This window comes from Ovis canadensis, chromosome 8 (assembly GCF_042477335.2).
Source record: "Ovis canadensis isolate MfBH-ARS-UI-01 breed Bighorn chromosome 8, ARS-UI_OviCan_v2, whole genome shotgun sequence".
NCBI lineage: Eukaryota > Metazoa > Chordata > Mammalia > Artiodactyla > Bovidae > Ovis > Ovis canadensis.
In genome coordinates, this window is record NC_091252.1 from 69,446,480 (window position 1) to 69,473,228 (window position 26,749).

At 35.5% G+C, this 26,749-nt stretch overlaps 1 protein-coding gene across 4 annotated transcripts in view; it reads left to right on the plus strand.

The window, feature by feature from the left end:
* The first annotated feature begins 3,330 nt into the window (after window positions 1-3,330).
* EYA4 (EYA transcriptional coactivator and phosphatase 4) overlaps window positions 3,331-26,749 on the plus strand; it is a 363,823-nt gene continuing 340,404 nt past the window's right edge. For 3 of the 4 annotated variants that reach the window (XM_069598448.1, XM_069598456.1, XM_069598461.1), the window contains exon 1: window positions 3,334-3,565. The gene's annotated coding sequence lies outside the window, so the exon portion shown is untranslated. Of the gene's footprint in view, window positions 3,566-26,749 lie in introns of all 4 variants that reach the window. The other variant, XM_069598451.1, reaches the window with a different exon arrangement.

Below are 26,749 nucleotides of genomic sequence, written 5' to 3' on the forward strand. Positions count from 1 at the left end.
ACTTTGGCTTAAGGAAAAACTGAAAGGAAAATGACCTGTGAATTGCCCCACATTTTCCTTTGCTTCTATGTCATTATTTCTAGCAAAAGTCATTGATTAATTCAGGAAAGTAACATCAGTAAGAAAAGATACAAAGAGTTCTCTGGTTATTGTGTTTCTTAGAATATCATTTCTTTCTGAATTTGAAGCATGCTCTTGTTCTAAAGGAAAGCATGGCCTCTTTGCAGCTGTCAGCACTCCTGCCCACTCAGATCTAGACATAACATGTTTAGCTTGTACTCACTTAGAGTCTCAGTGAACTCTTGCGCATTGTAAGTCCACCTGAAGTCTGTGCTTACGAGGTGGAAAGGAACAGTGGACCCACATACTGAGCACCCCTCTGCTCTCAAGTTGCTCAAATGTCTCATTAGATTTAACTTGTAAAACACAAGTTAAAAAATAAAATTATCAAGAATTTTAGATGGGATAGCAAAACATTGAATCTAGAATGAGGCTCTTCTGAGTGTGGAACCCAGTGCAAGTGCACAGATTACAAGCCCAAAAGGAAAGTTCAGTAAGTGACCATTCTGTCTTATCCCTCTCACTCCTGCCCCAGATGAGGAATCTTGTCTTCTCTCTTCTTCCCCATTTTCATAGCTTTTCCATTCTTCTATCTTTTTTGTCCTTCTCTCCCAAATCAGGCTCTTCTCATATTCACTGGCAATATTTAGCTCCATTTTTCCCTGCAAAACTAGGTTGAAGTGGTTTAAGAAAAAGATCTCCACTCTGATTGACCTTCTTCAGGAGGTATTTTAGAAAAAGCAAGTCTAGTATGTTGAAGGGAAAGCGTATTTTATAAATTTTTTGGAGTTTATGCTGTCTTTGGAATCACTCATTGATGTAGGTAATGAAGAGCTATGAAGATTTAAAATAGAAAAGGAAATTGAAAAAATAGGAAATATTTCATTTTAAGAAAGTCTTTCTGATATATAGCACGGGCTTAAATTGGAGGAATACAAAATAAATCATGGAGGCTAATTAAAAGGAAGCCATTCTACAGTTTTAGTAAAATGACAGTTGTCCAAGATTCTAGAATTGAATGATATGTGCTTCCTTGATTCCGCTTATGTTATAGGAATAGAAGAGTCAAGAATTACTTAGTTGACAGCTTCAAGACCAGAGAAATATCTCTCCCAACCAGAGGTAGCTGATGGCAAAAAGGAGATAGAGGCTTGTGAAAGAAGGCAGGTAGCTCTCCCTGAAGCGTGAGAGAAGAGGCTATCTGAACCAGTAGAATAACTCTTCACAATGTTGGAAGCTGCAGCCCCTTGTGAGGTTATACAAGCTTGAGGGTGCCTTGGAGTTTATTGTATTGAAAAGCACTGAAAATCCCCTGGGATATAAGTTTTTCAAGTTAAAGCCCCTCTCTGCCCACTTTCAGACTGAGTTCTTTCTTCTACAGTGTATTCACACTTCTTCTTAATGGCTCAATCTAAGGATATGAGAAAGTAGGAAGAGAAAGTCATTACCATTCCCTATGCTGTGTTCTTGAAAGGCTGCTTTCCTGCCCAGGCAACCAAATTAAAGGAATTCTTTGTTCTATCCGATGAAAACAGAATTTTAACAGAAACTGTCCCATGTGAGTTCTGACTTTACCTGGGTATTTTGGTTTGGGGTTTTCCGATTTGGTCTGGGTCTAAGTTCATATCATGATACAGGAAATTCAGGGGGATTTTTTGAGATAGTTACCTGTATTTGGCTTATAAAATTGCTTCTTACTTCAATTAGAGTCACATGAGGAAGACTAAAAGCACTGTCAGGCTCTTTTATCACACATTTGGATTTTAAGAAAGTTTAGATAGTTTGTTTTATATAACAATGTCAGGACAAATGGAAACAAAACTGTGAATACTTAATGTTTTCTTTTAGAATAACAACCCCTTTTTTTCTTTTTACTTATTGTTAGCATGGTATAAAAACTGCTGTAGAATAATCATATGCCTGCTACTCATTTGGAAATCCCCAGGCACAAATTCCAAGTTAACATTTTTAACTAATAAATACAAATAAATCAAGTTCTAAAAGTTAGTATGTTTTCTAATTCGACTCTTAAATGTAGAAATGAATCCAAGCCTCTTCTGACAGTTTGATGACCTGAGACACTTTTAAAAGTTATATTAGGGAGTTAAAGCAGTTTGAAAGGCTATGGGCTTTCCTCCAGAGGTTTGATATTCTCAAATCTAAAAGTAAAGCCAGAATTTCAGCAAAATAAAATTGTATTATTATTGCCAATTTTACAGGGATAAAAAATGAAATGCATCCATTCTCATGAAAATTTTCCCAAACCATGTCCCAAAGATGCAGATGTTCCAACTGCAGATTGATAATAGAGATTAGACAGTATTTGTTACAGTGTCCATTGGTCTGTCATGTCTGACTCTTTGCGACCCCATGGACTTGACCCTTGCCGCTCCCTGCCCCCCCGCCCTCCCTACCCGCCACTCCTCCATCCATGGAATTCTCCAGGCAAGAATACTGTACTGGAGTGGGTAGCCGTTTTCTTCTTCAAGGGAATCTTCCTGACCAAGGGATCAAACCCCAGTCTCCCGCATTGCAGGCAGATTCTTTATCATCTGAACCAACAGGGAAGCCCAGAGATTAGATAGTACTTATCTTTTTCCAGAGTCAGTTATATTCAAATATTTCAAAATTCTTGCAAAACTGCTTTACAACCTAAGATGTTCTTTTGACCATAGTATGCTTAAACCAACATATTTCTAAAGATCTATTATAGTTGGAAAGCAACACAACAATCAGAGGTAGAGCAGAGGACCTCACTTGTGCCACCCAGGCATCCGTAGCTGGCAACGCCAGACTCTGATTATATTTATTGTTTGTTTGCCAGACCCTTCTGAAAGTGTCTCATTGTTTTACATCATCAGCACAACCACTAGCACAGTTCTTCTTTAAAGACTGCTGAACTGATAGGCACTTACTTGCCCCATCTATAAGAATCCTAGAGTATAACTGACAAGAGAAACTACCTCTGAATCTCTCTTTCTCACTCACTCTGACTCTTACTTTTTCTTTTTCTGCAACAAAGTAACTGCCCTGTAAACTTAATCCCATCTGTTCTTATTCAAGAAAAGAAAGGGAAAATAATCAAAATCAGGTCCCACTAATTAGAGGAAAATTGTATGTAAATAACTGAAAAGTCTTTTCATTTTTATGGTTAACATTGCTACCAAGGCTTTAACTGACTGTTGGGTCTAAAGGGTTATGTGCTTTTTTTAAGTGACATGTGCTCCTGGCCAAGTACTGGCTGGGACATGCTGTGAGTAGTTTTAGATCATCACAACTCTGGCTATTTTAGTCTGTGTCACTGCTTGGAGTTGTAATTAAGTTGCATGATCTGAAATATCATAATTATGAAAATTTTGGTATTTGATAAGAATAACTTATATTCAGTCTTACCAAGAAAGTCATGGAACATTTAGCAGAAGGGCAAAAAAAATCTATACAGTGCCAGCAAATATCTCACATAGAAGCAGACAGCTGAAGCCTCCAGAGGGCTTAACTTGTCCTTGTAAGTAATTTGTGGAATATTATGTGCTTGCTAATTAACTGTGTTCTGTACTTTAATTATATCTCTATCAGTAATAATATGTGTTGCATTTGTTTTTGGTTTTAATCTAAAAGTTCTTTCATGGACAACATTTTTAGCCAATGGTAATTTTAGCTCATTTTTGTATAAATAATATTTATAGAAGACATATACAAATGATATTTTCACCCACATAGTACAGTATTTCATTATTTCTCTCTAGTAAACCAACATGATTTTTTTTTAAAGCCTAATAGTATTGTTATATTTCTTTCTCTCTTTGGGGCCTGATTTCTTTTCTTCTTTTAATTCAGTTTGTCTTGTAACAGCTAAATTTCTTAACAGGTCTTCTCATTCTTCAAATCATAAAAAGAAAAAAAAAGTATAAAGAAAAGGATTAAGAAATTTATAAATAATGTCTAAGATGTTGAAGTATGATCCTTTTTTATTTTGGGGATCATTCAAATTATGAGTATTGAAAAATAGTATGTTGCATATGTAAATAGTGATCTTCAGTGCATTGATATATTTTTGTAAGATCTCTGAAAACTACTCAAGAACTGTATTTTTAGTCTGTGTCCCTGTTGAGTTGATAACAGGTTTAACAATAATGCATTATGTTTTAGAAAAACACTTATGTTGATTAGAGTTATAGGTACATGATTAAAGGAAATTAAATGTAATTTAGAGTCAGAAATTCTGTATTTAAATATTAATTATAGTCTGTTCAGCAGCTTGAATTTTTTTGCTTTTTATTTTATATAGGAGTATAGCCGATTAGCAATATGATAGTTTCAGGTGGACAGCAAAGAGACTCAGTCATATGTATGCATGTATTCCTTCTCTAAACTCTCCTCCCATCCAGGCTGTGACGTAACACTGAGGAGAAATATTATATGACATCTCTTGTATGGGGGCTGTAAAAAGAAATGATACCAGTGAACTTATCTACAAAACAGAAACATACCCACAGGCTTACAGAATGAACTTTTATGGTTGCTAGGGGGAGAAATGGGGAGAAAGAATAGTTAGGGAGTTTAGGATCAACATGTACACACTGCTATATACGTAAAGTGGATAATCAACAAGAGTCTACTCTATAACATAGGGAACTCAGAAGTTTGAATTTCGATCAGTTATTTTCTTCGAACTGCATGCTATCTCTAAAATGAGGATAATTAATAATAATAATAATCTGATTTTGCAGAGTTTTAATGAGGACCAATATTAAAGTTTATATTTACAGTTTGTATAAGCAATTTGTCAAGAATTAGTATGCTAGTCTATAAAAATTCTTTCTTGTTTAATAGTGTTCAGGAGGAAATGACAGAGGGAGAAAAGTAAAAGCTAATTCCTTTTTGCTTTTTTCCTGGTTTTTCATTACTTTCTCATATTTATTTTAGAAAAGTTGATAAGCACTGGTACTACTTTATTATGCCTTTAACAAGTAAGCAACAGTTGTGAGGAAGTCATGTGTTCTGAATTTAGAGGTCTCTGTTCTATTTTCACCTATTGCTAACCCAGTGGAGTCAGAGGTCCTTGTGTTCTTCATAACTCTGGTTGTCCCTCTAGAAAATGGGAGCAGTAAGGGTGAAAAATCTAACCACCCACCTTTATTGCTCCTAGCACTCCTCAACCACAGATGGGCAGCTTGTCTAAGTGACTGGAAGGATTCAGGTCTGTGGGGAGTGCCCCTCCGTCCCTTCTTATACTGGTGCTGGACACCCTAAGAGCTGATCCTGGGAGCCTGGTGGCCCTGGTTCACCTTCTCAGAGCTGCGGGATTGGGAGAAGAAAATTACTGGTAGCCCTCCCCTCTGGCATGGAATAACAACTCTCCTAGAGGCATTTTAAGGTGTAAAGATACCAGAATCTATTCTTCATACTGAGACTACAGGACATGATCCATGGGGTCTTGTGTTTGCTGCTCCTCCTTGGAGAGAAGTAGCTATAATATGATATAGGGGTTTTGTTTTATTTGAAATTGCATGTTTGTTTGTTTGTTTTTCCCTTTTTCCTCTGGGAGAAATTGTTTACTTGCTTCTTGTTCCATGAATTTTTTTTTTCTCGGTAATGTGAGTAGATTTGTGCTCCTAGGAAGAGAGAGAGAGAGAAAGGGATGGAGAGAAGGAAGTAGAGGAAGGGAAGGAGAGAGAGAGGGAGAGAAAGAAAGAAAAGGGGGAAAAAAAAAAGAGTTGGACCAACATAATATGTACATAATAGGCTCAAAATAAGAAAATTTTGCATTTGTTCTATGGCCTTTAACAAGCATACTTTAGAATGTGATGTTTCTTTCCCTGAAACGAATTTCTATGTAATATTAACTTGAATTTGTTAAAAAAAACTACAGATACCTGAAAGTAGTATTTTTATTTAGATGAATGTGTCATCTTTTGTTTCTCCTTTAGAAAACTAATAAACCCCTCTTAGCTACAATTTGATATATTTTAGTGGTAAAATGTTATTCTAAAATGTACTTTGAAGTAATACTTCTTCAAAATACTCTTCAGAATATAAGCAGCCCATAGTTGTAGGAAAAAAAGAGAAGCTAAAATGCTGTGGATTTAGGATTTTAGTTGACATTTTAGTTCTTACTCCCCAAGCCCTGTTACATTGTTTTAGAAACATCTAATTTAGAAATGTTGTATGAGTTAGTATGAGTTAGTATGAGTTGCCTAGATATTAGTTATGTTGTATTTTTCATATGTTCCATAATGAATGTCTTGAATATTCTTAAGTAAACATTAACATTTAAACATTTAAAAAATACTCTATCATTAAAAATATACCAGGTAAATATTTCAATAATTTCCTTTCTTAAGAGTATATATAGTCCATGCTTCTAAATTCAGTTTGCTTTCTCTCTGTGTTCCATTTGTATTTCCTTCAAATCACATTGCCTTGTATGCTTTCTCTCAAGCATACCTACAATAAAGCCATCTGTTGTCTAACGGTCATTCCTACATGAATCATGCTCTGTCAAAATTTTGAGGTTTATAAATGTTCAGTTAATTGAGCAGCCTGACCAGCTGAATACTTGTAAGTGCTTTATAATATCTTTCAACACTTCAAAACTTTGGCCCACTTAAAACTCCACAATCCCAAAGCAAATGGGAGAAGTCATTCATATGGATTCTTGCTGATAAAACTAAAACCATGCTTTTGCTTTTCTCAGAATTTGGAATAAAGCAAATGTACTTCTGCTCTTAAATGTTTATTTTTGAACTGTGTCTCTGTTTTACCAGAGCTAGTGATTGGAATTGAAAAACTTATCCAATCAGCCAATTATTTTGACAGCCTTATACTAAACACTAGCTTGACCTTTTTTTGTCATTAATTGGGTGTTTTGGCATCATGAATGCTTATAGTTTCTAAGAATGTAGTCAATCTCTCTCTCTTTTTCTCCCTCTCTCAATTTTTTTCACAGTGATGAGATAGTGAACATCAATGCACAAGTAAATAATTATAACTTATATGGCAGCCACCCACCCCAATTGTCTTCTGAGGATTTCTGTGCATTTCTGGGGGATATATATTTTGATGGTCTTTCCTGGCCTCAAGTTCCAGAATTGACAGATTTTGAGCCTGTCATATTATTAGTTCCACCCTTTCTGCTCTGCATTAAACATGGAACTGAGCCTTTTTCCTTCATTCCTTCAAAAACACACACACACAAATCTGCTCATAAAATGTTATCTTTCAGTGTAGCTGATTTACTGAGAGCTTGTCGAGACTAAGACAGTTTACGTAACAATCATACAATTCTGCATATTGGTGATTTCTCTACTTAAATGTATGTTGACTCCAAGTCATACATCACATGGACTAAAAACCCTCTTCTCCTTTACAGGATAATACCTCTTTTCTCTAACCAACCTCCAACTCAGCTCTGAGTTTCCAGGGCATACGTAAAGATTCACTAAGTCTTCTGAACATCTACTTCAGTTATTACCCTTTTTCTGTCCTTCACCAATATACACAAGGGGAAGTAAGGAGTATAGAAAAGTTTTATTTCACCCTGAAGGAATATTCATGGCCAAACACACACACACACTCAAAACACAAATGCATGCCTCTCACCCTACACTCACACCCCACAGAAAGCACATGTATCTAGTCAGTTTCATTCCTTCTGTATGACTTTTGTACCTTCTTATCTCTGTGCTTCTTATCATAATTGATTTATTCTCATGATGTGTGCTTTAGAAAAAAATTTCTTCTTTTATAGATGACCTATCAATATACAGCAACATCGTTTCACCCCACAGTAACATCACCCAAATTCTTTGTAAAAATTACTTTTATTTCTTTGCAAGAAATTATCACCCTCTGAGATTATCTTTTTTTATTTAAATATTCTCAATTGTCTATCCTTGAGGAGAGGGTCCACTTTTATACTGCTTACTGCTGTACCACTAGGACCAAGAAATGTGAGTGATACTCAGTAAGTGTTCAATATATTTTAAAAAATAAATAGTTGTGTCTATTGTTAAAAATGAAAAAAAATGAAATTGCTTAATAATTTTTAAAAGTATGACTTATCTAAAACATTTTAAAGGGCACATCATATTATCTGTCCCATAATAGCATGAATTGAGTAATAATTATAATTGTAACCAGGACTTCCTGAGATTCACTTGTTGGTAAAGACCACCATTTACTATGCTAATATTTAGAATTCAATGTTCAGAAGAAATAGTGTTAGTTTGGGAATTAAAACAACCTCAATAAAGATTAGCATCATGGAAATCTAACCCAATCCCCACATTTAACATTTGTGGCAACTGAGATACAGAAAAACTATCTTGCCCAATATTAATGGTAAATTTAAGTCTGGAATTCAGGTTTCTTGAGTCTCAAATGACTAATTTTCCCTGTAAACCATGTCCCAAGTCCTAATCTAAGAGTAATCAGTTACTTCATGTATTCATTTGTAGAATAAGCAGGTGAAATTAGATGATCTCTCAGCATTTGCAGTTCAATTACTCTCTTTTTTCCTTCCTCTATGCTCATCAATTATTCCACAACTTGACTGGAATCAGTCTCCTTACATTCTCATTCATATTGTCAAAATCCTACCCAGTGATACCTTGAGTCCCTTAACAGGTCTAAATGTCTATTCCTTACAATGAGGGAGACCTGGGTTCGATCCCTGGGTCGGGAAGATACCCTGGAGAAGGAAATAGCAACCCACTCCAGTATTCATGCCTGGAAAATCCCATTGACCAAGGAGTCTATGGGGCTACTGTCTATGGGGTCGAAAAGAGTCAGACACGATTGAGTGACTTCACTTTCACTTTCACTTAGGGGTATTGGTGCATTTGACTGGCTGCTGCTGATACACAGCACAGCAGAATTTACAACTACTGAGTCTACACAAGTAGAACAATAAGAATGCTTTGACCATTTACAAGCACTTCTTTGAAGGACTTCCTGAGTATCGACGAATAAGGCATAGCCAATCAAATATAACGTAACAGTCAGTTCAGTTCAGTTCAGTCATTCAGATGTGTCCAACTCTTTGTGACCCCATGAACCGCCACATGGCAGGCCTCCCTGTCCATCACCAACTCCTGGAGTCCACCCAAACCCATGTCCATCGAGTCAGTGATGCCATCCAACCATCTCATCCTCTGTTGTCCCCTTCTCCTCCTGTCCTCAATCTTTCCCAGCATCAGGGTCTTTTCAAGTGAGTCAGCTCTTTGCATCAGGTGGCCAAAGTGTTGGAGTTTCAGCTTCAACATCAGTCCTTCCAGTAAACATCCAGGACTGATTTCCTTTAGGATGGACTGTTTGGATCTCCTTATATTCCAAGGGACTCTCAAGAGTCTTCTCCAACACCACAGTTCAAAAGCATCAATACTTCAGTGCTCAGCTTTCTTTATAGTCCAACTCTCACATCCATACATGACCACTGGAAAAACCATAGCCTTGACTAGACAGACCTTTGTTGGCAAAGTAATGTCTCTGCTTTTCAATATGCTGTCTAGGTTGGTCATCACTTTTCTTCCAAGGAGTAAGCGTCTTTGAATTTCATGGCTGCAGTCACCATCTGCAGTGATTTTGGAGTCCAGAAAAATAAAGTCAGCCACTGTTTCCCCATCTATTTGCCGTGAAGTCATGGGACTGGATGCCGTGATCTTAGTTTTCTAAATGTTGAGCTTTAAGCCAACTTTTTCACTCTCCTCTTTTACTTTCATCAAGAGGCTCTTTAGTTCTTCGCTTTCTGCCATAAGGGTGGTGTCATCTGCATATCTAGGTTATTGATACTTCTCCCAGCAATCCTGATTCCAGCTTGTGCTTCCTCCAGCCCAGCGTTTCTCATGATGTACTCTGCATAGAAGTTAAATAAGCAGGGTGACAATATACAGCCTTGATGTACTCCTTTTCCTATTTGGAACCAGCCTGTTGTTCCATGTCCAGTTCTAACTGTTGCTTCCTCACCTGCATATAAGTTTCTCAAGAGGCAGGTCGGGTGGTCTGGTATTCCTATCTCTTTCAGAATTTTCCACAGCTTGTAGTGATCCACACAATCAAAGGCTTTGGCATAGTCAAGAAAGCAGAAATAGATGTTTTTCTGGAACTCTCCTACTTTTTCCATGATCCAGCAGATGTTGGCAACTTGATCTCTGGTTCCTATGCCTTTTCTAAAACCAGCTTGAACGTCTGGAAGTCCATGGTTCACGTATTGCTGAAGCCTGGCTTGGAGAATTTTAAGCATTACTTTACTAGTGTGTGAGATGAGTGCAATTGTGCAGTAGTTTGAGCATTCTTTGGCATTGCCTTTCTTTGGAATTGGAATGAAAACTGACCTTTTCCAGTCCTGTGGCCACTGCTGAGTTCTCCAATTTGCTGGCATATTGAGTGCAGCACTTTCACAGCATCATCTTTCGGGATTTGAAATAGCTCAACCGGAATTCCATCACCTCCACTAGTTTTGTTCATAGTGATGCTTCCTGAGGCCCACTTGACTTCACATTCCAGGATGTCTGGCTCTAGGTGAGTGATCACAGCATCAGGATTATATTAGTCGTGAAGATCTTTTTTGTACAGTTCTTCTGTACAAAATTCTTGCCACCTCTTCTTAATATCTTCTGCTTCTGTTAGGTTCCTCCCATTTCTGTCCTTTATCGAGCCCATCTTTGCATGAAATTTTCTCTTGGTATCTCTAATTTTCTTGAAGAGATCTCTAGTTTTTCTCATTCTATTGTTTTCCTCTATTTCTTTGCACTGATCACTGAGAAAGGCTTTCTTATCTCTCCTGGCTATTCTTTGGAACTCTGCATTCAAATGGGTGTATCTTTCCTTTTCTCCTTTGCTTTTCACTTCCCTTCTTTTCACAGCTATTTGTAAGGCGTCTTTGCATTTCTTTTTCTTGGGGATGGTCTTGATTCCTGTCTCCTGTACAATGTCATGAACTTCCATCCATAGTTCATCAGGCACTCTGTCTATCAGATCTAGTCCCTTAAATCTATTTCTCACTCCCACTGTATAGTCATAAGGGATTTGATTTATGTCATACTTGAATGATCTAGTATCAAATCAAAGTTAAAGTCACTCTTAATACAGACCAAGTTTAAAATTAAAGCATCTTAGGATAAAATTGTTAGGACTGCTTGGTAGCCAATGTGTTTGTTTTCAAAATAAATTGCCTTGTTCATCATGGGAGAAAGTATGTTTTCTCTCTTCTTGATGCTATTAGTTTTTGCTTTCAAATGAAACAGATTATCTGTAAACATATGTATATGAATATTACAGTCTAGAAAGGAATCTCATTCACTGGTGTAAAGTCCTTGGATAAACCAAATTTAGTCTATTTTAATTAGTTTATTACCCAATCTTTTTTAATATCTCATAAAATTTTTTAAATCTACCAGTTTAGTTCAAAGTTTTCTGCAGTTTAAACTTTTTCTTTTATGAAAGAAACCTGATTGAAGTTAATTTTCTAAGATATTACATAAATTCAGAAACTGTGTTTTTCCTCTGTTTTAGGAATTTTCAGATACACTGGGCAAGTTAGCATTTTCTTAATGCTATCATTGAGCCTAAAGAGGAGTTTCCTAATACTGCTTGTACAAGTGTGAGGAAAGGTAATGCCTTGTCCTGTGCACTGCCACAATTCCCTGCCTATTCTCTCTGTTGCCTTACAGTGTCTAGAGCATCTAGTTAAATCAGCCTTGGTCTAACCATTGAAAAACAGTTAAGAAGTGACTACAAGAAACAGGAGAACAGAATAAAATATAGGGGGCAAAAACTTGAAGTGTGTTTAGGAGAGAATATCAACAACTAGAGATTTTCTATGTTTACATTATATTGATACATAACCTAGTGTTAATCTTGGATCTCTGGACTCTTCTGGAGCATTCAAGGGAGTCCATACATTTCCCAAACTTTAATATAAAATTGTGAATGCATGTTCTTTGGGAGATGAGAAACAGCCCATAATTTTCATTGTATTTTCAAAGGGGGTCTATAAACCCTCAAAAAAAGCTAAGAAGGATAATATTAACAGATTCCTAGAGAATAAGCATCATAAAGATGGAAAAGAGTTAATTAATATAAATTAGCATCTCTCCTCTTCCCATCTCCAATTAATTATATTTGCCATTTTTCATTTTCAAACCTGGAAATCATATCCAACCTTAGGGCTGTACAGCTGAAGTAGGTGATAATTCTATGAAGATTTAGAGAAGGAAGCTTAGGGTGAGTTAAAAAGTAAGAAAGTAAATTTTATTAGAAAACAAAAATAAGGTCTGGCTAAATGGTAAAATAATAATTTTTATGTGCAGAAAACTTTAACATAAAGATATAAAGCAACTGTTTTTCATCTCCTATTAAGTGGTTTTCATTGGAAATAGCAACCAATGTTTATTAAGAACTCATCATGTGTCTTCAATTGTGTGTAACCATATATTTTTACATTGAGTTGTCATAATGAACTAACGCAAGAAGGAAATATTTCCTTTAATGTTTCTGATAAGGAAACTGGAATCATCCTGGCACATCAGGAAGGATTTCCAAGAAGAGATGACATGATGTTCAATTTCCAAAGATCAATGTGTACATTTTGGAAGGGATGTGAAGTTCAAGATGGAATGGAGGGAATAGAGGGACAGGGGAAGGAGAAGAATAGGAAGAGTAACAAAGTTAGATTTCATTTAGGAAGAGACTGATGAAGAAGACTGAAATTTTGTCTTCTGAGATCTGCAGTAGAAGTGACTTACACTGAATCAAGATGAAGCTCTACACCAAAGCTGGGGAGTGAGCAATGTATTTTAGAATTTTTTCCAATTTCTCCCAGCTTTGACTCCAAAACCTGAGATTTAAGTCTCCTTAAGCCACATGCATATTCAGAATGTATAAATAGGTCAAGAATAGTTGAATATCTTAAGAAATTTCTCAACTCCTCCAGGGCAAGGAGATGTAGAAAGGAAATGTGTTGACCCTGAAGACTCTAATGGGAGGATGTGGAGCCACTGCATCCCTCAAAATGGCAACAACCACCTTTAAAACATAAGCCCATGGGTAGATTTAAGAACGTATTAAAAATACATTGTGGGGACTTTCCTGGAGGTCCAGTGGTTGAGACTTCATCTTCCAAAGCAGTGGATGTGGGTTTGATCCTTGGTCAGGGAGCTAATATCCCACATGCCTCGGGGCCAAAAAACCAAAACATAAAACAGAAGCAATATTGTAACAAATTCAATAAAGACTTTAAAAATGGTCCACATCAAAAAACTTTAAATATATGTATATTTATAGAGCTGGACATGATAGAGCAACTAAAATATAAATATATATATTGCAAAGAACCCAGAAATCTCATTTCCAAGTATATACCCAAAAGAATTGAAAGCAGAAGCTCAAATGGATCTTTTTAAACCCATATTCATAGCAACATTTTTATAATAGTCAAAAGGTAAAGGCAACCCAAGTGTCCATTGATGGATGAATGAATATGCAAATATGCTGTTAATATATGCATACAGTGGGAAATCATTCCACCTTAAAAAGGAAGAAATTTTTAACACATGCTATAGTAGTGATGAACCATGAAGATAGCATGACCAGTGAAATAAACCAGCCACAAACCGACAAATTTTGTATGACTGGATTTATACAAGGTGTCAGGGCTAGTCAAATTCATTGAGACAGAAAGTAGAATGTACTTTCTGGTACAGGCAGGAGTGAATAGTGAGAAGCCCTTGTTTAACAGGTACATAATTTTGGTTTAGGAAGTTAAAAATGTTTTTGAAGATAGATAGTGGTGATGGTTATACAATAGTGTGAATGTACTTAATGTCACTGAACTGTGTTTAAAATTATCAAATGGATAAATTTATATTATGTATCTTATGTATATGTATCTATCAAAGAGAATAAATAAAGCACAAGTTAATTTATTTGATAAATTTAAGGTTGATTTCTAGTCCCAGCCTTTAAATACATAAATGCAATTAAAATCCATTCTGAATAAGGCTGGGTTAAAAATTATACATTTGTAAGACATAGTAGGTAATAGATTTACATATATGAGATCAATATAAATGCTTTGTCTTAAATTCTTATCTATTATATAGCTTGATTTAAATATGTGTAAATAGTATATGGTTAACATTATATATCTTTGGGTTATTTATTGAATATAGTCAACTTCGAATTTCAATATCCATACTGAATATGTTGTTTGACATGGTTGATGACTAGTGGCTTATGTGGTAGGAAAATATTTTACCAGAAACTCTAAGCTAATGGGAAGGCTAATAAGATATATTATCAACACTTTAAAATGGTGGTATATTCACAGAGTGCATAGTCTAATAGATGGCTAACAATTTGAGAAATATATATTTTTTAAAATTAAATACACTGGAATGTCTCTATATAATGTTTTCCAGGGGTCTGGAGTTTTTTCAGTGTTACATGATCCTCTTTGGGCCCTAAGCCAGTTCTTTAAAAAATGAACATTAGCGAAAAGAAAATGTTAAATGGAGGCATATTGTGATGAATTTTACTGTCTAGTATTTATTTTAAAGGGTTTAACCTAATATACAACACAGTGAAACTTTGGTTTCTCATACATAATGTATTAAAAGTTTTAGTCCCTTAGAAAACATTGCCAGTGAATTACAGTGAATAACAAATCCATATATACTTAGAGCTAGAATTTTTTTTACTAGAGTTTATTTTTTCATAGCTGTCTTGAATGGATATTTTAAACTTAAATCGGTCCTATTTCTCCTAAAATAAAGCATCTTTTAGGAGAAATTTTAAGGGAACAGATGAAATTTCATTACCATGCATGTGGTCACACCTTGTCAGAATTTAGGTCCTAAATTTCACTGTGATATTGATATTTGCACACATTTAAAGTGACATTATTTGGCAAAAGAACAAGTATCTAGTTTGAGTTAATGGTGTGGATAGTGATGACTAACCACGTACTACAAGGTTAAAACAATTTAAAAAATCACTTGTTAATGTGATAAGACCAGGCTTGTGTTTTTCCTAAGCTCATTTTCAATTGACTTTTTTGTTCATCCAATAGGTGAATAAATGTTTGCAATTGACAGATGTATTCTTGACTCAAATAGAAAGGACAGGAGGGTGAGATATTAACTGGTAAAGAGTGATTCACACCTTCATGCACATAAATCCCTTATTTTAAAATTGAGCAGTATTTTGAGTATAACTTACCCTAGCCTGACTCTAAACCAAGGATTCCATCTACATGAATGGAGTAATGAAATTAATCTTGTTGAAAAACACATTTCTGGAAGAAATCTGTTCTAAAGAATAATTTATTGGATATAAGTTATCTTAGAATTTCTCTTCCTTCTCCCTATAACTCTTCCTCACTCAACCTATTATCCTACAAAAAATCGGTGAAACTAAATAAATTCCATTAAATGCTTAGATTTTACCTTCCTTGTTAGTCTCATTCTACAGCAATGCTCTTCCCAGGTAATGAGTCTTTTGATAAGGAACTTAATAGGTATTTAACAGCCACCATTTTAATCTTAATTTTCTATGGATTGATTCTGTCAATAAGTTATTTTTAAAATGGAGCACAATTGCTTGTAATTGTGTTAGTTTCTGCTGTACAACAATGTGGTCAGTAACTCTTAATGATTATTTAATACATTTTTGGTTTTGTTTGATCACTTGAAAAATCAAAGCTTGCCGTGGTTATGGTCATTGCTGCTATGTAATATATTCAATTGTATCTACTGTTCTTCATCTCATTTTTCCTCCTCATCTTCCTTCCTTTCCACCCTCCTAGCACAGAGCAAACCGTGAAACTGTCTTCACTGCTCTGCCTCACAGAAGCTATTCTCTGTTGGCCCTCAGAAAGTCTTACCCTCTGCGTACGAAGTCGAGACCATGGCCAAGGAAGACATAGAAGACCCATGTAGTTATGCCCACCCATCTCAATAGCTCCCTCAATATTAAGATCTCTCAAATTTCACCGCCTCTTACATGTCTGGAATCAGTTAACTGCCTCCGCAGGTACACAAAGTTACTATGGTCCATTAGGGTTCCATCTTCTTATGCCTGAGAGATGAGTCTTCCCATTCTCTCAAAAATGACAGTTCTTCACCACATGTAGACCAATGCTTCAAAAGTCTTTGTCACAAATTTTAACCTATGTTTGTAGTGATTAGCAGTTTGAGAATAATTCTCTTAGCAATTACTGCATTTTGAACAAAATGGGGAAACTTACAGAATTCTTTTAAAAAGTTTTTTTAGATATGTAACACATCATAAAATCCATCCTTTTAATATGTAAAATTCAGTGGTTTTTAGTTATATATTCATGAAGTTATGCAGCCATTACTACTATTCCAAACCATCCAGCTTTTGGTTCAGCACCAAACAAGAAACCTCATACACATTAGCAGTCACTGCCCCTGGAAATCAATAATATATTTTTGTCTCCACAGATTTACCTGTTCAAGACATTTTATATAAATGGAACCATACAATATGCAGTTCTTGTGACTGGCTGCTTCTATTTAGCATAATGTTGTCAAGGCTCATCTGTGTCACAGCATCTACGGGTACTTCATTACTTTCTATTGCTAATATCCCATTGTGTGGATAGATCACATTATTTATCTATTCATCAGCTGATGGTCATTTGGGATGTTTCTACTTTTTTACTATTGTGAATAATGCTGCTATCAACATTCATGTAAAAGTTTTGTGTAGACATATGTTTTCATTTCTCTTGCATATCAATCCAGGAGTCTCATTGCTTGGTCAAATAGTAATGCTATGTTTAACTTTTAAAGAAACTATCAGGCTGCTTTCCAAAGAAGCTAAACCATTTCACATGCCCCGCACAGTATGAGGGTTCCAGTTTCTCCACCTCCTGGCCAATGCTTGTTATTTTCTGCCTTTTTGATCACAGCCATTTTAGTAGGTATGAAGTGGTATCTCACTGTTGCTTTTATTGCATTTTTCAGATAGCTAATAATGTTGAGCACATCTTTTCCTGTGCTTATTGGCTGTTTATGGATCTACTCTGGGTAACGGTCTATTCATATTTTTATTTTTAATCGGCTTTTTAAAAAATGACTGAGTTGTAATAGTTATTTACATATTCTCAATATCAGTTCCTTATTAGATATATGATTTACAATCTTCCATTCTGTGTGTAGCTTTTTCACTTTTTTGATGTTGTCTTTGAAGCTCAAAAGTTTTTAATTTAAATGATATCCAATTTATCTTTTGTTGTCCTACTGCTGTTGCTCAGGGTTTTTGTATCATATGTAAGAAACAGTTGACAAATTTGCCATCATGAAGATCTGCATCTTTGTTTTCTTCAAAGTGTTTTATAGTTTTAGCTCTTCTGTTTGGATCTTTCATCAATTTTGAGCTAATTTTTGTATATGTTGTGAGTTAGAGGTATAACTTCATTTTTTTGTATGAGGTTTCTAGTTATCCCAGTACCATTTGTTGAAGACTACTCTTTTTTTTTTTTTGGTCAAACCATGTTTATTTATTTATTTTAATTGGAGGCTAATTACTTTACAATATTGTATTGGTTTTGCCATACATCAACATGAATCTGCCATGGGTATACACGTGTTCCCCATCCTGAACGCCCCCCCCCCACTACCTCCCTCCCCGCACCATCCCCCAGGTCATCCCAGTGCACCAGCCCCAAGCATCCTATATCATACATCAAACCTGGACTGGCGATTTGTTCATATTTGGTATTATACATGTTTCAATGACATTCTCCCAAATCATCCCACCCTCTCCCTCTCCCACAAAGTCCAAAAGACTGTTCTATACATCCGTGTCTCTTTTGCTGTTTTGCATACAGGATTATCGTTACCATCTTTCTAAATTCCATATATATGCCTTAGTATACTGTATTGGTGTTTTTCTTTCTGGCTTACTTCACTGTATAATTGGCTCCAGTTTCATCCACCTCATTAGAACTGATTCAAATGTATTCTTTTTAATGACTGAGTAACACTCCATTGGGTGTATGTACCACAGCTTTCTTATCCATTTATCTGCTGATGGACATCTAGGTTGTTTCCATGTCCTGGCTATTATAAACAGTGCTGTGATGAACATTGGGGTACACATGTCTCTTTCAATTCTGGTTTCCTCGGTGTGTATGCCCAGCAGTGGGATTTCTGGGTCATAAGGCAGTTCTATTTGCAATTTTTTAAGGAATCTCCACACTGTTCTCCACAATGGCTGGACTAGTTTGCATTCCCATCAACAGTGTAAGAGGGTTCTCTTTTTTCCACACCCTCTCCAGCATTTATTGCTTGTAGGCTTTTGGATCAGAGCCATTCTGACTGGCGTGAAATGGTACCTCATTGTGGTTTTGATTTGCATTTCTCTGATAATGAGTGATGTTGAGCATCTTTTCATGTGTTTGTTAGCCATCTGTATGTCTTCTTTGGAGAAATGTCTCTTTAGTTCTTTGGCCCATTTTTTGATTGGGTCATTTATTTTTCTGGAATTGAGTTGCAGGAGTTGCTTGTATATTTTTGAGATTAGTTCTTTGTCAGTTGCTTCATTTGCTATTATTTTCTCCCATTCTGAAGGCTGTCTTTTCACCTTGCTTATATAGTTTCCTTTGTTGTGCAGAAGCTTTTAAGTTTAACTAGGTCCCATTTGTTTATTTTTGCTTTTATTTCCAATATTCTGAGAGGTGGGTCATAGAGGATCCTTCTGTGGTTTATGTAGGAGAGTGTTTTGCCTGTGTTCTCCTCTAGGAGTTTTATAGTTTCTGGTCTTACATTTAGATCTTTAATCCATTTTGAGTTTATTTTTGTGTATGGTGTTAGAAAGTGTTCTAGTTTCATTCTTTTACAAGTGGCTGACCAGTTTTCCCAGCACCACTTGTTAAAGAGATTGTCTTTTCTCCATTGTATATTCTTGCCTCCTTTGTCAAAGATAAGGTGTCCATAGGTGCGTGGATTTATCTCTGGGCTTTCTATTTTGTTCCATTGATCTATATTTCTGTCTTTGTGCCAGTAACCTTACTGTCTTGATGACTGTGGCTTTGTAGTAGAGCCTGAAGTCAGGCAGGTTGATTCTTCCAGTTCAATTCTTCTTTCTCAAGATTGCTTTGGCTATTTGAGATTTTTTGTATTTCATACAAATTGTGAAATTATTTGTTGTCGCTGTGTGAAAAATACCGTGGGTAGCTTGATAGGGATTGCATTGAATCTTTAGATTGCTTTGGGTAGTATACTCATTTTCACTATATTGATTCTTCCAATCCATGAACATGGTATATTTCTCCATCTATTAGTGTCCTCTTTGATTTCTTTCAACAATATTTTATAGTTTTCTATAAATAGGTCTTTTGTTTCTTTAGGTAGATATATTCCTAACTATTTTATTCTTTTCGTTGCAATGGTAAATGGAATTGTTTCCTTAAGCTCTCTTTCTATTTTCTCATTATTGGTGTATAGGAATGCAAGGGATTTCTGTGTGTTGATTTTATATCCTGAAACTTTGCTATATTCATTGATTAGTTCTGATAATTTTCTGATAGAGTCTTTAGGGTTTTCTATGCAGAGGATCATGCCATCTGCAAACAGTGAGAGTTTTACTTCTTCTTTTCCAATTTGGATTCCTTTTATTTCTTTTTCTGCTCTGATTGCTGTGGCCAAAACTTCCAAAACTATGTTGAATAGTAGTGGTGAAAGTGGGCACCCTTGTCTTGTTCCTGACTTTAGGGGAAATGCTTTCAATTTTTCACCATTGAGGATAATGTTTGCTGTGGGTTTGTCATAGATAGCTTTTATTATGTTGAGGTATGTTCCTTCTATTCCTGCTTTCTGGAGAGTTTTTATCATAAATGGGTGTTGAATTTTGTAAAAGGCCTTCTCTGCATCTATTGAGATAATCATATGGCTTTTATTTTTCAATTTGTTAATGTGGTGTATTACATTGATTGATTTGTGGATATTGAAGAATCCTTGTATCCCTGGGATAAAGCCCACTTGGTCATGGTGTATGATCTTTTTAATGTGTTGTTGGATTCTGATTGCTAGAATTTTGTTAAGGATTTTTGCATCTATGTTCATCAGTGATATTAGCCTGTAGTTTTCTTTTTTGTGGCATCTTTGTCAGGTTTTGGTATTAGGGTGATGGTGGCCTCATAGAATGAGTTTGGAAGTTTACCTTCCTCTGCAATTTTCTGGAAGAGTTTGAGTAGGATAGGTGTTAGCTCTTCTCTGAATTTTTGGTAGAATTCAGGGCTTTTGTTTGCTGGAAGATTTCTGATTACAGTTTCAATTTCTGTGCTTGTGCTGGGTCTGTTAAGATTTTCTATTTCTTCCTGATTCAGTTTTGGAAAGTTGTACTTTTCTAAGAATTTGTCCATTTCTTCCAAGTTGTCCATTTTATTGGCATATAATTGCTGATAGTAGTCTCTTATGATCCTTTGTATTTCTGTGTTGTCTGTTGCTATCTCTCCATTTTCGTTTCTAATTTTATTGATTTGATTTTTCTCCCTTTGTTTCTTGATGACTTTGGCTAATGGTTTGGTAATTTTATTTATCCTTTCAAAGAACCAGCTTTTGGCTTTGTTGATTTTTGCTATGGTCTCTTTTGTTTCTTTTGCAATTATTTCTGCCCTAATTTTTAACATTTCTTTCCTTCTACTGACCCTGGGGTTCTTCATTTCTTCCTTTTCTAGTTGCTTTAGGTGTAGAGTTAGGTTATTTATTTGACTTTTTTCTTGTTTCTTGAGGTGTGCCTGTATTGCTATGAACCTTCCCCTTAGCACTGCTTTTACAGTGTTCCACATGTTTTGGGTTGTTGTGTTTTCATTTTCATTCGTTTCTATGCATATTTTGATTTCTTTTTTTTATTTCTTCTGTGATTTGTTGGTTATTCAGCAGCGTGTTGTTCAGCCTCCATATGTTAGAATTTTAATAGTTTTTCTCCTGTAATTGAGATCTAATCTTACTGCATTGTGGTCAGAAAAGATGCTTGGAATGATTTCAATTTTTTTGAATTTACCAAGGCTAGATTTATGGCCCAGGATGTGATCTATCCTGGAGAAGGTTCCGTGTGTGCTTGAGAAAAAGGTTAAATTCATTTTTGGGGGTGAAATGTCCTATAGATATCAATTAGGTCTAACTGGTCTATTGCATCATTTAAAGTTTGTGTTTCCTTGTTAATTTTCTGTTTAGTTGATCTATCCATAATTGTGAGTGGGGTATTAAAGTCTCCCACTATTATTGTGTTATTGTTAATTTCCCCTTTCATACTTGTTAGCATTTGTCTTACATATTGCGGTGCTCCTATGTTGGGTGCATATTTATTTATAATTGTTATATCTTCTTCTTGGATTGATCCTTTGATCATTATGTAGTGTCCTTCTTTGTCTCTTTTCACAGCCTTTGTTTTAAAGTATATTTTATCAGACATGAGTATTGTTACTCCTGCTTTCTTTTGGTCTCTATTTGCATGGAATATCTTTTTCCATCCCTTCATTTTCAGTTTGTATGTGTCCCCTGTTTTGAGGTGGGTCTCTTGTAGACAACATATATAGAGGTCTTTTTGGTTGGGACATTCAACCCATTTATGTTTAAGGTAATTTTTGATGAGTATGATCCTGTTGCCATTTACTTTATTGTTTTGCATTCAAGTTTATACACCCTTTTTGTGTTTCTTGCCTAGAGGAGATCCTTTAGCATTTGTTGGAAAGCTGGTTTGGTGGTGCTAAATTCTGTCAGCTTTTGCTTGTCTGTAAAGCTTTTAATTTCTCCTTCGTATTTGAATGAGATCCTTGCTGGGTACAGTAATCTGGGCTGTTACGTTGTTTTCTTTCATCACTTTAAGTATGTCTTGCCATTCCCTCCTGGCCTGAAGAGTTTCTATTGAAAGATCAGCTGTTATCATTATGGGAATCCCCTTGGGTGTTATTTGCTTTTTTTTCCCTTGCTGCTTTTAATATTTGTTCTTTGCGTTTGTCTTGGGGTATTTCGCCCTGGGTTTATCCTGTTTGGGACTCTCTGGGTTTCTTGGACTTCAGTGATTATTTCCTTCCCATTTTAGGGAAGTTTTCAACTGTTATCTCCTCAAGTATTTTCTCATGGTCTTTCTTTTTGTCTTCTTCTTCTGGGACTACTATGATTCAAATGTTGGGGCATTTAACAGTGTCCTGGAGGTCTCTGAGATTGTCCTCATTTCTTTTAATTCAGTTTTTTTTTTTTTTCTCTCTGATTCATTTATTTCTACTATTCCATCTTCTACTTCACTATTCCTATATTCTGCCTCCGTTATTCTACTATTTGTTCCCTCCAGAGTGTTTTTGATATCATTTATTGCATTATATACTGACTCTTTTTTATTTCTTCTAGGTCCTTGTTAAACCTTTCTTGCATCTTCTCAATCCTTGTGTCTAGGCTATCTATCTGTGATTCCATTTTGATTTCAAGATTTTGGATCATTTTCACTACCATTATTTGGAATTCTTTATCAGATAGATTCCCTATCTCTTCCTCCTTTTTTTTTTTTGGTTTGGTGGGCATTTATCCTGTTCCTTTACCTGCTGGGTATTCCTCAGTCTCTTCATCCTGTTTGTATTGCTGTGTTTGGGGTGGCCTTTCTATATTCTGGCAGTTTGTGGAGTTCTCTTTATTGTGGAGTCTCCTCACTATGGGTGGGGTTGGACAGGTGGCTTGTCAAGGTTTCCTGGTTAGGGAAGCTTGTGTCGGTGTTCTGGTGGGTGAAGCTGGATTTCTTCTCTCTGAAGTGCAATGAAGGGTCCAGTAATGAATTATGATATGTCAGTGGGTTTGGAGTGACTTTGGGCAGCCTGTATATTGGAACTCAGGGCTGTGTTCCTGTGTTGCTGGAGAATTTGCGTGGTATGTCTTGCTCTGGAACTTGTTGGCCCTGGAGTGGTGCTTGGTTTCAGTGTAGGTTTGGAGGCATTTGATGAGCTCCTGTCGATTAATGTTCCCTAGAGTCAGGAATTTTCTGGTGTTCTCAGGATTTGGACTTAAGCCTTCTGCTTCTGGTTTTCAGTCTCATTTTTACAGTAGCCTCAAGACTTCTCCATCTGTACAGCCCCGTTGATAAAACATCTCCTTTCAAAGACAATGGGCTGCTTTTCTGGGTGCCTGATATCCTCTGCCGGCATTCAGAAGTTGTTTTGTGGCATTTACTTGGTGTTTTAAATATTCTTTTGATGAATTTGTTGGGGAGAAAGTGATCTCCCCATCCTATTCCTCCACCATCTTAGGACCGCCTGAAAACTATTCTTCCTCTATTGAAATGTCTTGGTACCTAAGTTGAAAATCAACTTATCATAAAGAGGACCTATTTCTGGATTCTCAGTTCCATTTTGTTAGTCTTAATATCTATAATTATGGTAATGCCACCCTGTCATAATTACTGTAGTGTCACAGTAAGTTTTCAGACGAGGAATTGTGAGTCCTGCAACTTTGTTCTAAGATTTTTTTTAGGTCAGCTGCTTTCCATATAAAATTTAATATTAGCTTGTCAATGTCTGTAACAAAAACAGCTATAATATTTATGGAGATTATACTGAATCTGTAGATCAATTTGAGGATTATTGTAATCTTAACACCTAAAACCTTTCAATTTATGAATATGAATGTCTATTTATTTAAGTTAATTTCTTTCAACAACATTTTCTAGTTTTCAGAGTTAGAAGTTTGTTTTTTGTTAAATTTATACTTACATGTTTTATCTATTGTTAATAGAATTAATTTTTTAATTTCATTTTTGGTTTGCTCATTCCTACTGTATAGAAATGTAATTGAATTTTTTGTGTATTGATCTTGTATCCTGAAACCTTGGTGAAATTAATTATTGGTTATAATCATTTTTAGTATAATCTTTAGGAATTTCATGTCATCTTCAAGGAGAGATGGTTTTACTTCTTTTTTTTTTCCAATCTGAATGCTTTTTGTTTCAGTTCTTGCTTAATTACCCTGGCTAGAACCTCCAGGGAAACACTGATTAGCAGTAGCATATTAAAATCTCCCTACCTCTAGCCCTGTCTCTGGCCCCAACAAAACTAATCTCTACACTGCAGTCAATCATTCATTGAATACGGAATTTATTCAGTAAACATTGAAGATACACAATGTATAAGGCATTGTTTTAAGGATCACTTCTATTCAAGGTGAACAGTGGTTCACCTTTATAAAAGACAAATCTAACTATGACAATCTTCCATTTAAAACTCTGTAGCAATGGTGCCTTATTATTATTAGAAAAGGACTAACTGCTTAACAGGGCTTACCAGACCCTACCTTTCCTAGAATGAGTGTAAACCTCCAGCTTCTTTTCTTGCTGCTTCTCTCTTGAATATGCTTATCTAGGCAAACTCAATTGATTTTAGTTTTTCAAAATCTCTGTACAGTTGAGCCTCCTGATTTGCAAATTCTGTATTTGCAAATCCACTGACTGGCTACCATTCATTTGTAACCCTAAAGCCAATACCCACAGTGCTTGCCCTTTTTATGTGACATTTTTCACATTTTTGTGCTTTTTCTTGGTGACTGCTTTTTAGAATGACTTTCAAATATTGCCTAGTGTTCCTATGTTCAAGAAGGCTGTGATGTGCTCTATGGAGAAGATATGTATGTTAGATAAACTTTAGGCATGAATTATAGTGCCATTGGCCAAGTTCAATGTTAATGAATCAACAATGTTTATTATGTAAAGTATCTTTAAACGGAAACACATATAAAACAAGATTCTGTATTGTTCACTAGATGAAAATTATTGTGACTAAGACTTTCAAGAGCCAACACTCAATTTCTCCTGGGAGCAATGATTCAGTATTTGATGATCTAGTTTTTGAAGGCAGTTTGGTAACATTACTGCTGTGAAAAGTAAGAATCCTCTGTATGTAAAATGGTAATAATGAAAATATAGAAATAGCTAAAATGTACTGCGTGCCAACTATGTTCTAATCCCTATGTTAAATAATTTACAGACTTTAACTTGTTAATTCCTATTATTTGGGAATTCCCTGGTGGTCCAGTGGTTAGGACTTGGAGTTTTCACTGCTGCTGTGGGACTGCATTCCATCTCTGGACAGGCAACCAAGATCTCACCAGCCATGCAGTGCAGCCAAAAAGAGAGGAAAAACCCATTATTTTCTTTAATTCATGAGATAGGTACTGTCCTGACCCCACTTTTCAGATGAATTAACTGAGGCTTTAAGGATATTAACAATTCTCCCCATGAGGCTTGGATTTTTTTCCCTGGAAGACTGAATTCTAGGCTGGGTTAAATATTCTTGAGTGGTAAATTACTTTGTTGTATTCTATTCTATTTGAATTTGTAAGTACAGCTTTAATATATTTCTTGGTTTTTATTTTGTGCTTTTATAAGAAGTTATAATTGACTATCTTTGACCCAGTGTACTCTTGTGTTCTATCTGTGACATTTTAGAAGTCTTGAATTGTTCATTTTAGAAGGTATGAAAAAATAATTCCTTTAGGAGAACAAAGATTATTATCTATCTGAGTTCCTGGAGACATTGAAAGTGGCAAAGTTCCTTAAAATATGTTTGCTCTATCTGTAAATTAGGAGAATTGAAAGGTCCTTAACAATATTCTAAAAAATTTTTAAGAAAACACAAGTTTATCACTACTAAATTTAAGGAAAACTGAAAATTCATTTAAAATGCTAATTTTCAATATTTTTATGATTTACTCTAAAAATTTGAAACACAGCCCAAATGACATAATGAAGAATTATTTTTATTTTATTGATGAGAAAACATGAAGGTTAAGTGCTTCTCAAACCACTGGCTATAGACATGAATGAAATTAAGTATTTTTTATGAGTCTAGATTTAAACAGCATTATTCTCCAATATTATCTATTTGACATCAAACAAGGTGTCACTAGAGAGAATTATAGTATTCAATTAACACTGAAGTTACTCATTATCAGCAAGCTTTCTGTGATTTGTGATGGAGAAAATGAGGTTTACCTAAGGAGGAAGATAATGACAAGCTCAAAAGGAAAATGCCTATTGATGGCCAATGAAAAACAGAACCAAAAAAAAAGCTCACAACTTTCAAAACATAATTTTATATCTCATTTAGAATTCTGTCACAGGGCTCTGTTAATTGTAGCTGCAGATATTTATAAAGTTTCTTATGGTGCTTTGAGAACTCAGGGCCTAGGAAAGGTGGGCCAGTCCTTTTCCAAGAAATATGATATTCTCAAACAAATTTCAACTGATCACTCCCCAAGTTCAGAACAGCCTATTGATTTAAGAATATATGTTTCTATTTCAAATATAAGGAGCCAGGTATCTTCTTTTTAAAAACAGTTGGCTGTAGTAAGGAGATTTAACCTGACTCTGTAGATCTTGGTTTGAGGTGATCTTTGCTCTTCTTGATTGAAAGAAAGAAAGAATTCCCCTGGATTGAAAACTGAGTGAAAACAAGTGACTACTCTACTTCAGGTTCTCTCCATAGAAAGAGAGCTGCTTCAACACATAGACAAAAATAAACACAGTAAGAGTTCCCTTTCAAGAGCTCGGGGTGCTTGCTTGGTAACACTGTTAAACATACAAGGAAAAGTAAACATTATTAACTGGTATTAGAGAGATATTCAATAGAATTTAAAGTGCCAGACATTTTATATTCCTTTGTTTTTCAAATCTCTGCCAT